The sequence below is a fragment of the Zootermopsis nevadensis genome, unplaced genomic scaffold (assembly GCF_977971745.1).
Source record: "Zootermopsis nevadensis isolate Lab colony 2312 unplaced genomic scaffold, Znev_1.0 Znev_ptg000025l, whole genome shotgun sequence".
Classification (NCBI taxonomy): domain Eukaryota; kingdom Metazoa; phylum Arthropoda; class Insecta; order Blattodea; family Termopsidae; genus Zootermopsis; species Zootermopsis nevadensis.
This window is the reverse complement of record NW_028259157.1, coordinates 8,342,235-8,354,879: the sequence shown is the minus strand read 5'-3', so window position 1 is coordinate 8,354,879 and position 12,645 is coordinate 8,342,235. Positions and strand designations below refer to the sequence as shown.

The following is a 12,645-nucleotide window of genomic DNA, read 5'->3' as shown; positions in this document are numbered from 1 at the left end:
GATTGGTTGACTTTGTCTTAATACGATTTGTGTTATGAAGATATTAAATTCGCGTCCGCCCCGCACAGTTCTCAACTTGCGTTTCAGCACACTATAGTTTGCAGGCTCCTAACGTACGGGGACCGATAACGAGGTCGAATTTGCATCCAAATGCGCATCAATTTGTCAAATGGTGCATTCTCCTTGATTACCGTAGGCGCTAGATTGAGAGTCTGGACCAGCAGATCAGGAAGTTTGTGGTGACGGACTGGATCATATTCACTGAAAACCGCTGTGGAACGGGTCGGGAAGTCAGGCGTCAGTGAAATGGCTTCATCCATAACGCGTTGTATAATTTGCACAAAAAAATCACTATAAAACTGTAAAAAGCATTTTTATTTCTTTTTGTAGAATGAGTCGTAAGAATGAATCGATATCTGAGACACACGCGTATCGAAATGAATAAAGATAATTTATACACGTATGTTACTTTACAAGATGTTTCTCAAACTGTGGTTAGTGAAACGGTATCGGTCCAAGGCTTAATTTATGCCAGGCCGCAAATGATATCTAGCATAGATACGATATATGCTGTGATACTATGTTGCCGTGGGTAAATAAAATTATCATTTTAGAACCAGGTACTATTTCTGTATGATTAAATGATTTCGCTTCCGGTCTATGAATCAGAAAAGTCTTGATAATTAACAAATTTTTCACACACGCCTTATGCTGTTTATATACATTTACGCTCGGTAATACTATTTACAACTAGCAACGTCAAATGCTTTTATGAAATATTATAGATCTTTTATAATTGTAATCATTTTACAAGTTTCCTCGTAATAAGCAGTATTCATGTTGGTAGTCAGAATATTATGACTACGAGTTTGAATTTCAGAAAAGAAATTTCTTTAGGTGTACTTTAGATAAAATAAGAACGACGTTAGAGAAGTGTATAAAACCACCTAAATATTTTGAGTATTTTTATGCAGACAGTTGGAACGTCCAAGGAATTTAACGTCGTAATGAGTAATAACGGCGCACTGAGAAAACAGAATACAAATCGAAACTCTCCCCCCACCAGCGCTGATTTAAATGAAAAAAGAATTCTTTGCACTCTAATGTGTCAAAGAAATTTGTGATGTGGACCGTTAGCTGTTTATGCAGTAAACACAACCAACTTGTGTCAGTAACAAGACAGTGTCAGATCAGAAGTCAAGACCCGCTGTAAATGAAAGGGCGGGGGTGGTCATATATAAGAGAAGGGTGACATGAGATGGAAAAGATAGGATAATGCTACTGCTACTGCTGCTGCATCCGACCTGACAAGAGAAGATGAGAATAGACAGGAAATTACTTGGCGACAACGAAGGAGGTCTGGAGGAGAAGTGGGATATTGTATATGGAGAAGGATGGGTTATGCTAGCTTCTTGGTGGAGACATATAATGGAAGGATAACATGACCTCAATTTTAAACAGCAAATAATTCAAAAGAAATAAGAGTTGAAAGTTATTAGTGAGATTTCAGGTTCTCGTGACGGCTAGTATGTAGATGACTGTCTTGTCGGATGTTGGGCTGTATAGTCTCATAGAAATTGACCGACGTTTCAGAGGTGCTTGCTGCATCATCATCGCGTCGATTATCCCGAGGCTGTAAGCACCTCTGAAACGTCAGGAAAGTTGTACCGGGTTACACGGAGGAAGAACCCAGAAGATAGCATCTTGTTTATAGTGCACAGAAATAAATGAAGGAAGAACTACAAGATAGTATTTTCGCATGAGTCTAGAGTAAAAGGCAAATGCGTGCTGTGGTAGATTTGAAGCCTCTGGAACTTGAGCTGGTGTTGTGTCCGAAAGATAATACCGTTTGAGTTGAAAATCTGTTAAGTGTTGATTGTATAATTGGAATTACAAGTGGATTAAGTGATCTCATTTTTTAACGACAGTGACGAAGTCGTCGACCGTGATTTTCCGGGATGTGTGCCGTGTAAAGTTGAAGGTGGTTGCATAAAGAAGGAGGCGATTAATTTCTCAAAAATGTTTGTGTCTGGTTAAAAGTCTATAATGCGTCACAATTCAGAAAACCTCAATCTATGAGTCGGTCTTACCAAATATTTATACAAGTTACTTAGTACTTTAATATTCTTATTAGGATGAATAAAATTATAAAATCAGCTCCTTGGAATTCTTCTGTCGAAATGTGCGTTAATTTCGAAAGTTCTGAAGTGACCAACTTCCTATGCGCTCTTGATTGTACATTCCTCTTTTTAACGAAGAGCCACTAAAGAGATGTTTGATAAAGGTTTATTTGAGTTCAAATGGGTCCGATTCAGACACTTCAAGCGTTCATACTTTAACTCTTGATTTATCTATCAAAATGATCTTTAAAAGCACTAGATCGCTTGTTTCTTACCTTAACGTGTTTGGCGGTGAAATATAAACAATACTAACCGTGATATTATGGTTCATAATTATGAATCATTTTAGTAATTGGGTGGTCTACTGAAGGAGAATAAGTTCAGTGAATTTCCATAATCCTACCCAGAGCTGCAATGGTCCATGCAGTCAGATGACATGGTCTCTAACCAGGAATCTGAATAATCCCGCACTCACAACGATTATTGGCCTTAGATAATTTTGACATCAATGCTGCCATTTGCAATGGCACAAGACTACAGTTGACTCCAGATTTTCTGGTGACGGATTAACCGGGGCCTATCTGCTTTAAACGAAAATTAAAAATTAATTCGAAAGATCTGTTGCAAAACTCAGAACATTTATAAATAAATGAATGAATATTATTAAAACAAATCAATTGTCGTCTAAACCTAAAGTTTACGACAGTAGAACTTAATTACAATCCGTTAGAATTTTTTTTAACAATATCTGGTATAAACTGTGTTACATTTTAGTATAAAGTCCTCTCTGTTATTTGTAAATCTTTAGAAACTTTAGGCAGTGTATGTCTGTAAATAAACTTAAGTATCTGTTACATATGTTTGTTTTGCTTTATTTTTGTGGAGTATCCGGGGTTTCAGTTATCCGGAAAAATATATTTCCAGGCAACCCGGATTATCGAGAGTCTGCTGTATTTCGAAATCTGCGATGCACTGCATGCCGGGAGACAGTTACAGAATGTAGAGCCTGTTCTAACAAGTAGCCACGACACTGCTACTACTAATGATTCGCGGTGATTGGTGTAAGTATTAACGGAATGAATTAATACGACGTAGTTAATTTTTTTTAAACTGCCATCCTTAATTTGAATGTAACATGCGATCATGTCCGATAGAACTCTAATTCATTGATGACAGGTGTGGACACACAGCGATTTATTATTTTCATGTCACACTGAACATTTAAATTCTATCTATCCTTGGCTGGTCAACTGTTAAATGGGATGATATATTTTTCAATCAATGTGAGTGGAAAGCAGTCGAAACAGAGGATGAAATTAAACACGCTTAAAAGTTCTTGTAGTTCAAATACTGTCCTATAGATGTCAGGAGAAGTAATACAACATGGCGCCTTATCGCGAAAGCCAGTGATCAAGTCTGTTTGTCACACAGCAGATTTTCTCCGGGTACTTAATTTTCCCTGGTTTCCAAGTTCGCCCGGAAAAGTAGGCCGTTATCAAATGTGTTCTCGAACACCTGGCTGCACGTGTACGTGGCGAAAAGGAAAAGCTTTTCTTGAACATATTAAAACAGGACTTCACCTGTTTCACCTGGCAGACATTTTTGTTTCGTCAGGACCGTCACGACATTCACATGTGACTGCTGCTTTTGTATGGCGGCCAAGCCAGCATTTGGCGAATTAAATTAACTTTCTCTATCAGAATGTACAGTAGGACCACACAGACAACTGAAAACTTAAAATTTTTCGATATTCAAATTATTTTCTTTTGCAAGTTTAAGGACCTGCTTACGCCGATCAATGCCCGCGATTTTTAAGGCTGTGTTGTGTTGTCCTGTATGTGAAAGCGCTTTGATATTGGCTTATCCCCCACCAGAGGAGTCGTATCAGATGTCTGAAAATATAATTTATTTTAGAATTTAACTCTACATCTGAACAGGCAATAGGGCGTAATAAATTATAGATGAATAATAATTGTGCAGAGTCACTGATTACAATATTTCTCATTGAAAATATTATAGATTTAAATAAATATGTACATTTTGTGGTAACATTCAGAATTGGGAATTATGCCCTGAGAAAATTACCTTCTACAAGTGTTACAAAGGTGAAATTATATAAGTTACTGTGTTACACACGTCATTTGTTTAGGTATTTGACTATACTGTTCTCTAGTATACCCTATATCTAATTTCGCTCTAAACTGACTACACATTGTCGATTTTGGTCTTGATTTGTGACGCCGATTACATTTGTTCGTCCCGCAATCGAAACTTTCACAGCTGCGAGAATCTCCAGTCTAAAATACAAACCACTGATTTCAATTTGCACGAAAAAATAGTGTCCTAAGAACGTTATTTTTGGTCTTAAATTCCTATTAAATTTAATAAAAAGCAAGCTCTCCGACACTCAACCGTGGAGAACACTGGTAGAGTCCATGCCTGTCACCATCTTCCAATCGAGCATTGATCTTGGTGTGCACGTGAAAGAGTGCTACTGTTCCAGGCATTGAAGCACGCAATTGCGCAAACTGTTCGTGGGTTGTAATTTACATATTGAATACGATAAGAGTTTTCTAATACTGTGCGTTTTCTTGGTGACTGTCAGTGATGTCACATTTACCTTAGAATCTCTTTAGAAATTCCAAATTAAACACACGATGTAGGTTGGTGCGATAAGGGCATATTGTTTCATCTTACCTTCCCAAAATTAAGATGACTACATTTAGTGATACACCGAGAAGCCGGTACGTGAATGTCATGGCAGCATTTTATTGCTGTTGGTTATGATCTGGAAAATACGTGAAATGTAAATAATTCAATGTAAACATTGGGTTTTCGTAACGACCACCGTAGTTGAGCGCGTTTGTATCTTGTGTTCTGTGCTGTGTTTATATCTGTGTCACGCGTTTGGAAATCATCCAGGCGGTTCTGTAAAGTTGGAACGTTTGATTCCTTCGAGTGTGGTCCTTCAAATCACATGAATAAATTATCCTCTGTTAAGGCTGGTCGCTTCCTGTGCCACAGAACTGTTACGCCATTCACAGGCAAGTCATACTCGGCTGTTGATTTGTACAGTAGACTCCGGATTGTCCTAGGGCTAATTAACAGGGTTCTATCTGGTTCAAAGGAAAATTAAGAATTAATTTAGAATATCTGTTGTAAAAGTTAGAATGTTTAAAGAAAATGAATAGCTGCAAGAACGACCTTATTTAACGTATTAACGTAAATAATTTGTTGTTAAAACCTGAAGTTTGCGAAAATAGAACATTATTAGTGTCTTTTAAAACCCTTTTTATAATAGTTGGTATGTATTATATTACATTATATATAAAATACTCTCTGCTATTAGTAAACCTTCAAAAGTTTAAATAGTTTATTTATGTAAATAAATTACGTATTTGTTACATTTGCATCTTTTTCTTTCATTTCTGAGGTTTATTCTGAAAAATATATTTCGCTTGATTCTTACTAATCGTCCAGATGATGGAGTTAGTTAGCACCACTTTTTGTCCTTTAAGGAAGAAACGTAGCCTAGAACGTGCAATTGAAAGATTGCCAGCCATATTTACTGCGTAAATGTAATATTTGGCGCTCCAGCAGTGTTCCAGATTCGTCCATTATGATTGCAAACTATCATGAAAGGAAGAGACCTGCGTCTTATGTTAGAAACGAGTCATACCTTGAAGTTAAAGATTTCTGCTTTTCCCATTGCCTTAAGTTTATTGTCTTCTGTCTTCACATTTTAAAGGAAATTCTGCATTCGCCGTTTGCATCAGAGCCTCTGAAATCAATAGTTTCTTGACGACTGAACCTTCTTCAAAATGAGACAGGCATTGCAACACTCATTCAAGTGTTATTAGCAAAAGTATGGCGGCCAGACTGCAATAATTGAAGCAATTTTGTGCCCTGAAATTGCCCTGTGTGATTAGACCGATTTTGATCATTTCAAATTATTTTACAGATTTACGCGGAATGGTTCAGTTCGAATGTTAGTTCTTTATAACGAAAACATGCCTCTTTCACAAGCTACTGCAGTTCGATTTGAGATTAATTTTAGAGTGGGCAGAAATTAATTTGCTACTATTTGCTTTCGTTATACTATAGCCAGTGTTCATTGTTTTAATAGAAGTTCACGTCTAATACAACCCAAGCAAAGATTTTTTCAAATTCATTAGGATTAAAACAAATTCCTAAGTGTATATAAATATTAGCTAGTTTTATAACCAAGGTGTCATATGCCGCTCTTTCATTTGGGATAGAAGTTGATTGATGACAAATATATTAAACTGGAGGAACTAGATCTGCATTTTGGCACTTTGTTTCCTTTACATTTCTCGCGTTTTTAGACTCTTTTAATGACAACGTGTGTTTCAACAACTGACGCTTGGATTATTTAACCATTCTTTCAACACCAGGCCTATGACCTATTCAATGCACAGCCCGATAATTTTATCTGAGTGACTGCGGGAAACATTAAAATGTTTCGTCTCTGAGATGACTTTCAAAACTAGGGGCTCCTGAATACGACTGTCTGTTTACCCGAATATCCTATTCTTAATTTCAGAACAATGAATTCAAGTATTATATTACACGTTTTTTCCATGACTTAAAATTAATAATCATGAATGACGATTTGATAAGGATTTGGACGAACCAAGTTGAAGGTGCTATCTAAAGAGAATGAAGAAAAATATTAACATTTTCTCTGCAGCATTGTTTGTGTTGTAACGTAATTGGCAATGTCACAGTGGGTGCTTTGTTTAAGAAACCAAAATGGATTTGTTTACTAAATTTCAATTGATTATTTCCTGTATTAAAACTTCCATACACATTTAATCGCTTCCCATCACGCAGTTGATACGCCGATTCATATGTGCAGAACAGTTCACAACAAACATTAACTTGAAATATCAGGATCTTTGTCACTGTCTTAAACTCCGTGCTGTAGAATTTCTCAGTATCTCCGTCCTTTAATCGCCTTCCTGGGTCGTGTTCCTTCAGGCATTTTCTGAAAAGTAAAAACATTTTACGGATTCGCTACTATCACATTTACATTTCGCACCATAATTAATTCAACATCATTCATACGGTATAAATTTCAGCGTCATCGTTATGTACTTGAAGTACGAGCAATTGAACATGTGATATTTTAGAATGATTAATAATGAATGAATACTACAGTGATGAACATAGGAACATACCGAACTGTAAGGAAGAGTAGTTAGCATTCCTGCTTCATATTCGAAAGGTTTAGGTTTCAAATCCCGGCCTTGAGACTGGCAATTTTAAAGCACAGAATAATTTAGCAGAAATAAAATTTTGGGAAAAATTTAAATATACAATATAATATATATTTCCAAATAACAACGAGAAGGTAAAGGTTTTGCAGAATCATGAAAAGGAATTGTTTCGGAAATTTTACATGCCTAGATAAGGAACTATGGGGTTCCAAGTGAGAAGATGAGACGACACAACATCTATCGTATGACCAATAATGCTCCGTGCCTTTGGTCTGTTTGTAATACCGACCGCATCCAAAAGTGATAAAATTCTAATTACCCGAAGACTTCGCTATTTATGTCGCAGTGGGGTCCCCGCGTACTGATGAAAGCCGTTGTTAAAAACACGCAGGTGGGCACTGCGCTGGGACATAGCCTCTGGATAATTTCTCTTTCCACATTGATACAATTAGTATACCATCTACTGAGAGCAATCATAATTTCCCAGCATGCATCCCACAGCTACTCACTCCACCCTGCTCGTCTTTGTATGCTCTGATTCCGTGTACAAGACTGGATAGGCGGATGTTGGTTATTAACATAAAAGCAGATAACTGTCTTCTGTTTTGTTGCGTCGTGTAGTCTGGTAGAACTTTACCGACGTTTCTAAAATACTTGCTGCATCAATCATCAGACAGATGAGTCTTACTCAGAAGCAAGTACCTCTGAAACGTCGGTAAATTTCTACCACGCTGTACGGAGCAATAATCCAGAATACAAACATCTTAATACTCGCCTCTGTAAGAACCTGAAATTTCACAATATAAAAGTAAAGTCAGACTCAGAAGATGAGACTTCATCAATCTTTAGTAAGGGAATCAAATTACTAATTCTAAATTTGTTGTTTTTCTGTTCGAATAAAAGTGTAAGCCTAATAAAAACTTGTATAATTTCTGTCCGTACACGCAAGAATTATAAAATGACAATACGGTTATCATCAGGTAAAATTACACGAACTGCCGAAGAATAACCACGTCACACCGTCTGTGTGTACAGAACTGGGTCGTCGAAATCCATCGGACGTAACATAATCAAGAACCGGTGATGTATTTTAGATCTGATTTTCCCACGGCAATTAAGATTTTAATCGTAGACTTTTTGATGGTAATACGTGCTTAGTATTATCCTTCTATCTTTGGCTGCATCCCCCACGTGAATTTCATCTAATTTGTTCTGCTGTACTTTACGGTTCTGGGCACTTCTGGACCAAGAAGGTGTTGCAGATGACTTTTTTATTTTGCGGGTTTTCGAGGTGTTAGCCGGCTAACACGGTGATCGCTGGGAAAACCAGTAACATACGGTTGATGGGCGATATTTCGCCGTCAGGACTTTGAATCATACGCTTCTAAATCATGCGTTACAGCTCTCTAACATTTACGGCGATATGCAAAGGCTCTTACTGCAGAATGTGTACACTTTACGACTATGCCCATTTCAAATCCTAATATTAAAAGATACAATCAGGATTATGCCATAAATAGGCTTTATGAAAATGATGGAATCTTCTTCTGGTGGGGTGAAATTACGACCTGAAATTAAAAGCGTTATTAGATAAAAGAGGGACAAAAGCATTCTCGTTCGGAAACCAGGCTACCGTCACTATAAAGCGATCAAAAAAAGGGAAGAAATGTAATGGCGTGTGGAAACGAGGCGCCGCCATCATGTAAGCAGACGCAGTTAATAAAAGACGTCGTTCCGTAAAGGCATAAACATGCAAATACTGCACAATCTCTTTTGGTTACGACCATTTTAATTGCCACATTCGATTGTACACAGTGTCCAGAATACTAACTACATGCACACTGTCTCGACGAACTTGCTGGAATTGTGTGATAACGGACGAAAACTATGCCATAACGATAATCCTTTCCTGAAAAATTTCTTTGTTTGTACGTACGTTATTTTATCTTTAATTTACTACGCTGTTCCATGGTGGTCTAGCCCATGTGGAAATGGTCCTGATTATCACACAACAAGCACTAATGCTTTTATAGAAGTAAAAAAAGACTTGAAATATTTATTAAGATATTTGAGGGTGGAAGAGATGTAGAAGGATTTAATTCTCTGTGGAGCTGAAATCGTTTTATGGGATCTTACAAACCTTTTCTGTGATGCAGAATAGATCTTCACATCGGTTTACAAGTAACTAATTCTTGTGAGATTTGAGGTTCTCATGGCGGCGAAGTTCTCCGTGTTGATCCTCTGGGTTGTGACGTCATGTGGGCTAGGAGGTGTCCAGCAACATTTCAGAGAGAGAAAGATACTTTTACGGTGTGGGACTTCATGTTTCTATGGCGACGAATATAAAGGTAACTGTCGTCTGGCTTGTGGAAGTTTACCGACGTTTCAGAGCTGTTGTATGCCACTGTCACCAAGGCGATAGGTCATCGCCGCGAAACTGAATTATTATATGGTGATCATTAACAAAAATATTTGCACGTCAAATATAAAATAATAATTATGCGTTGAAAATTACATACCTATGGCGCTCGTGTTTGAATTTACATTTGACAAATTCCGCAGAGTAAAAATCTGCATTGTGCACAAAGATTATTTAATAATATAATTACTTACTTGTTAAAAGCATCTCCTCTGTTGTATCTAAACATATGACAACTTTTAAAGGGAATCAGTTATAAAACATTCTTCTTGGAACTTCTTGTTATTATCTCGTCTCTCCGCGTCTTTATTAGCCTCGTAGCAACGCAAGAAATAGGTCTATATATTATAATCATCTAAACTCTTTGCAACTCAGAGATATTCTCTTCAGTTACGTCTGTAATTCTGTCTCTCTCATCTCGGTGTTCGACCTAGCAGGGAGGCGCTGATTGAATCGAACAAGGTGTGAGAGGCAGCTACATCATGTAATTATCCTTTCTGTTGTTATTAATTGAGCAGATCACAAGCCCTCCCCCTACTCAGTTTCTCCTTTGTCTCTCACACTTCCATTTCTTCCAGCAGACCGCCTGAACTAACCCCGGTTCCAGCCTTTTTGACTTCTTCTCTCGCTCTTGTCGGATTTCTTTGGGTTTGTGTATGGAAGTGGCGTTGTACTGTACCTGCATTGGATCTCTTAGTAATCCCAAGTGTCTACTCCGACCCAACCATCAATGTTGTTCATCGCCTCATTCCTAAAAGTTCAATCGGTTATTTCCAATAAAATGGCTGTGTGCTCTTCAGCTGTTTTTAACATGAAGAAATTCAGTATCACAGTGACTTCTTTATTGTTGATTTAATAATTATGTTTTATATACTTAAATAATAAAATGAAGGAGAGTAAGATGGACAGGACATGCAGCGCGCATGGAGTAGATGAGAATTGCCCACAACAAATTTTGTTCGAAATCCTGAAAGGAAGGAACTGCTGAATGTATATTAAATTTTCACCCTGAATATGGCAAATAAAGCTGATTGGATTCAACGTGTTGGCAAAACGCCAACAGACAGATTTCCTGAACAATTAAAAAGTTACTAGTCACTGACTAAAAAACCGAGGACGATTTTAAAGAGACTTTTGGACAAGTGAGGCAGGAAAGGACCAACAAGTGAGATGATTTCTTGAGTGGTAGGCGGTGGTGATGCTGATGAATGCAGATACAATCTAATATTACAGATGTTTCGGAGTATATGGTAAGAACACGGACGTTACCCAGAATTCATCCCAGCTCTTAAGTTTTATGATATTACATTAAATTCTCTTCATGTTATTAAGGAAAGGGTAGGCTGTATCGCGCCCCAAGTTCATCAGGTGTTACTTCACATTACTTGTGAACAACGAGACACTTAATTGCTTAATAGCCAACTGAATTTCGCACGCCTCATTTTCGTGGCAGTTACGAAGGTACTTGGTCGCTGTTTAATGGTTATTGTTCTGTTTAGTGCAGAAGAATACAGGCAATTTTAAGGATTTTTGGTGATGTACATAACTTGATGTTCCTTGCTCGAACGATACATACGTACATAGGATGTTATAATTTAGGATATATTATCGGAGGGCCCTCACATTATGAATTAGCTTTATAAAACTAAAAGACTGTCCCATGAACGCTAATAGTGAAAAGAAACCTCTGTTGCTAAGTTAAACAATTAATCGTGTGACAAAAACATCGTTACTTATATGATTATAAGAACAGATGGGAAAAGTTGATAGACAGAACGCCAAATCGAAATGTTATGTTTGTTTCCTTGAACAAAGCAAATGGAAACTTTAAATGTATTTCCTGATTTTAGAAAGATGTTAGAAAAGCAAGTAAGAAGACAAAGCTTCTTGAAGTAATTTTCTAAATTTGGGAGAGAAAAGTATATTCTAGATTCGTGTAACACCATGAGATCACTGTTCCATTAGCCCGTTGGCTTAGAATGTGGAGGCCATAGTTAGGTTTGCACGCGAAAACTAATTTTCTAGAATTAGGTTTCTGGTGCCGTGTAGTTCCGCTTGTAGAAGAGGAGAGACCCGGAACTTGTTTGCTTACTTACAGAGCAACTGAACCCACTTCTGAAGTAACTCGTGTCTCTGCTTGGAGCCACGGTCCCACGTGAATCGTATTTACATTCAAGACAAATTTAATAACACGAAGATCTTAATGTGCCTCACACGTGTACTAACAGTTCTGACAGAAACACTCATTTCGCTGATTGTCGCCTATGTTGTAAGGCCGCGCAACGATTCTGAGGAACATGCTGCCTCCATGGAATGAGTGAGCGAGTCAGGTAGATATTTTTTTATAAATGATAGATTTATTAAGATTTAAAATGCATGTACATGCCACCTTATATTCCTTATGTGCATATATTTGTGCATTTAAAACAATAATCTTACCTGTTGTTTTGTGTGGGTGTGAAACATGGTCACTCACTCAGAGGGAGGAACACAGATTGCAGGTGTTTGAGAACAGGGTGTTGAGGAGGATATTTGGGCCTAAGAGGGAAGACGATGGGGCATGGAGAAAACTGCACAATGATGAGCCTAAAAATCTGTACTCCTCCCCTAGTATTGTCAGGGTGATTAAGTCGAGAAGAATGAGATGGGCTGGGCATGTAGCGCGCATGGATGGGACAAGAGGTGTGCACCGGGTATTGGTTGGGAAACCTGAAGGGAAGAGACCGCTGAGGAGACCTAGACGTAGATGGAAGGATAATGTCAGGCGGGATCTATGGGAGATAGGAGTTGAAGGAGACTGGATTTTTTTGGCCCAGGACAGGGTCCGGTGGAGGGCTTTGGTTAATTCAGTGATGAACCTTCAGGT

The 12,645-nt window shown here is 37.8% G+C and overlaps 1 long non-coding RNA gene across 1 annotated transcript in view; it reads left to right on the top strand.

Annotated features, from left to right (window-relative positions):
* The first annotated feature begins 3,054 nt into the window (after window positions 1-3,054).
* LOC147872636 (uncharacterized) overlaps window positions 3,055-12,645 on the top strand; it is a 225,448-nt gene continuing 215,857 nt past the window's right edge. The window contains exon 1 of the long non-coding RNA XR_015537103.1: window positions 3,055-3,181. This is a non-coding gene — a long non-coding RNA (uncharacterized LOC147872636). The remainder of the gene's footprint in view (window positions 3,182-12,645) is intronic.